The 3,141-nt window shown below is 33.7% G+C and overlaps 1 protein-coding gene across 4 annotated transcripts in view; it reads right to left on the bottom strand.

Annotated features, from left to right (window-relative positions):
- Positions 1-251: 251 nt before the first annotated feature.
- Positions 252-3,141, bottom strand: part of SYNCRIP (synaptotagmin binding cytoplasmic RNA interacting protein) — a 26,604-nt gene continuing 23,714 nt past the window's right edge. For all 4 annotated transcript variants that reach the window (XM_066547355.1, XM_066547356.1, XM_066547357.1 and 1 more), the window contains exon 12: positions 252-3,141. This exon is cut by the window's right edge. The gene's annotated coding sequence lies outside the window, so the exon portion shown is untranslated.

The following is a 3,141-nucleotide window of genomic DNA, read 5'->3' as shown; positions in this document are numbered from 1 at the left end:
TGGAAGCACTAAAATAACTGCTAGGCTGAACAGGAAAGTTAAGCCTCTGAAGAATAATCAAAGGCACAAGGGAATAAAAAGTTGCAGCCACGTATAATATGTCTATCCTGAAGTTGGGAATCCTGCTTTTAGAGGACACTACATTTATTTTAGACTATGTCATACCCCTCACCCCCAACAAGAACAGAATTAGTATTCCTTATTTTAGATTTTAAAGACAGTATTTACATAAGAGTTGTACAACGCAGAAATTCAGAAACTGATCTCAGTATCTTATTGTAATAACAGCCTTCCTCCAACAGTATAAACACAAACTTAAGTTCTGGGTCATAACAAATCTCCTCTTTAAAAACTGGAAAGAAAAAAAAAAGTACAGTTGCATGTCCTATATGAAACCTTTCAAACAAAAATGAGTATTAAAACAGGAGTATAATTTAAAAAGCTGTGTATTGGAGTGTTTATAAACCAGAAGTGTTAAGCAGCAGCAGTTTCCGGTTTCATATTAAATTCAACTAGACTTCAAATTTAGAAACATATTACAAACCAATGTGGAACTATACTACTTATGCACCTTTGCAGGTGTTTCAGTAAAGAAAGCCTCCTATAAGAATAAACAGAGGCAGCACATTATATTAAGTCAAAACTTGCCTTCAACATGCCAAAAAGAACTGTGTCATATGTTCATTTGTCACCAAAGCACCCCCTAAGAGATGCATTATTGCTGTAGAACATTTCAAGTTTACCAACACCCAAGTGCAACCAAACTGATGTTGTATATATGCACTTGCCCATTCTCACCAGTATTTCCACTTAATGTTTTTTTTCTTTAAACAATCAAATTTAAAGCTTTGAAAAATAACATTTTTTTGATTTTAGTTTTTTTTCCACAATATTAATCACCACATGCAATTTAGTTTACTGATAATTTTTCTAAAAAACTGCACCAATATCAGAACAGTGCAAATCATATTTAATTGTAAAAGTTATAATGGCTTGAGTTCATAATTGGAGGGAACACTGTCAGGATCTTGGTATTTTGCTCACTCACCATTGCTTGCATTCCATTAAAAACTTTCCTATCAATTTTGCTTGTTTTTTTTTTTTCTTTAAATAGTCATCCCCCATGCTTTTATCAGAGCTGAAATTAGGGATTTAATCCACAATTTCAACAAACATAGTGCCTTAGTTGCAATGTTTTTATGCACTTCCATCTACACTTACAATTCCATAAACGTATTATCCCCCGCAACACGTTTCCAGACTAAGAACTCGTCACTAGCACTTGTGATCCAACAAGTGTTTTAAGTTTTTCAGCAATGGAGAGATTTCTAGATTAAGAAATCTGAGGACTTTCCCTCTCCTACAGCCCCCAGTGTTTCATTTCATAGGAAGTTCAAAATTGGTTTCCACATCTTGACAGTGTTCCTTATAAAACCGTATGACAGTAAAAGTGCCAGTAGGCATGGCAACCTCTTTGAAGGGAGCATTTAAACTCCTTGGCACTGGGAATGCCAGCACCAAGGATTACATTGAAATTCAAAATTATACTTAAGGCTACAATTAGAAAACTCACTTTCCATAAGCCTAATTTCTCTAAGTAGATTTCAAAATTCAGAAGCTAATGCAACTGTTAAGTTTTACGCTCGAATTTGAGGAAGAAATTTCTTTTCTTTAGCAAGGGCAGTATATAAAACTCCGGTAGCAAATGTCTCTTAGGCATTGACTACTCATTTCACCATTGTTCACTTACTTTGTTTTAAAGTTCAAAACTGGCAAGGCACATTTACATATTCCAATGAATACTTGACAATTTTTAATTACACTTTATGTCCCAGCTATCCCAGTAATTGACATACAACATACTAAAATGGTTTATTAAGATAACAAAAAAAAAAAAATCAATTAATGTGAAAACATACAGGCTATTGGCAACCACTATTCTAAAACTTATGTAAATACAAGTAAACATACTGAAATGTGTGCGATTCTAAGTTTTTAACCAGAAGATCTCTGTACTAACACACATTTATATTAATGACACATAAAAAAAATAAAAACTTTATTACAAAAATAAGTTACACTCGCCTCCAGCTTACAGTATAAAACAATTTTATTTGCAGGAATGCAAAATGATTGTTTGCCATGAGCATTTTCAACATATGACATGTCTAATTTTGTTAAAATTTGCATTTACTGGGGGAACTGGTGTGTATAAAACCTTAATTAGGTATAAGCTTCAATTTTCATTGTGGTGCCTATGGGTATGTAATATAACTGCAGTATCCCTTTGTGAAGGGTGTTAAGGGAACTCTTTATGCCAAGTCCAAAGTAAGTCATAATTTTATCTATCTTTTACCTATATGAAACTGGACTTGGCAAGGTTCTGTTTTTATTTCATCTTTTTTTAAGGGTTGTTCAATAGAGGATGCTTCACCACTGAACACTCACTGTCATCAAGGTGCTTTAGAAAATTAAAAACATAGCACAAATGATTGTACTCTACTCTACTCTACAGGTTATCATGATCTGCGTAAGAGAAATGGAAAGCTGATCCACATGTTTTTACAGTGATCAGCAATAAGAAATGCACTAATGAAAACATACCTTTTACCTAAAAAGCTAAACTACAGCCATATACTATTCTATGATTTATGAAAAACTTCAAAATATCCAAATGTCAGGCTTCACTGTACAGTTGTCAGTTTTAGTCTGACCTTTTATAAAGGGACACTGCAGTATTTAGTACAAGTTGCTGATGCACTTTTTTTGAACATCTGATGTCTTACAAAAGTAACATCTTGCTAAACTATTATACATCCAAATAACTACAATATCTGAAGAAGCAAGGCTGCTTTTTCAGCCACAAAATACGACAAAAGCAAGGCCTGTTATGATGGTCATGAGGAAGTCTTACAAAGCCTCTGGAACTAAAGGCAACTAAGAATGTTACATTTGGTATATTATAATCTTACCCTCATATCATATTAAACAAGCCTTGCTTTTATCTACAAAGATTTTCTATGTACAGTACAGACAGGGTATAGTTCAATCCTCTGCTACTGAGGTAGTTAACCAACCCTTTAAAAAAGGTTCTGAAAAGAACCACTATCTGGAATGCCTGACTAACCAGCTCTGATGATT

Source organism: Molothrus aeneus, chromosome 3 (genome assembly GCF_037042795.1).
Source record: "Molothrus aeneus isolate 106 chromosome 3, BPBGC_Maene_1.0, whole genome shotgun sequence".
In the NCBI taxonomy this organism is placed as follows: domain Eukaryota; kingdom Metazoa; phylum Chordata; class Aves; order Passeriformes; family Icteridae; genus Molothrus; species Molothrus aeneus.
This window is presented reverse-complemented; position numbering and strand designations above follow the sequence as displayed.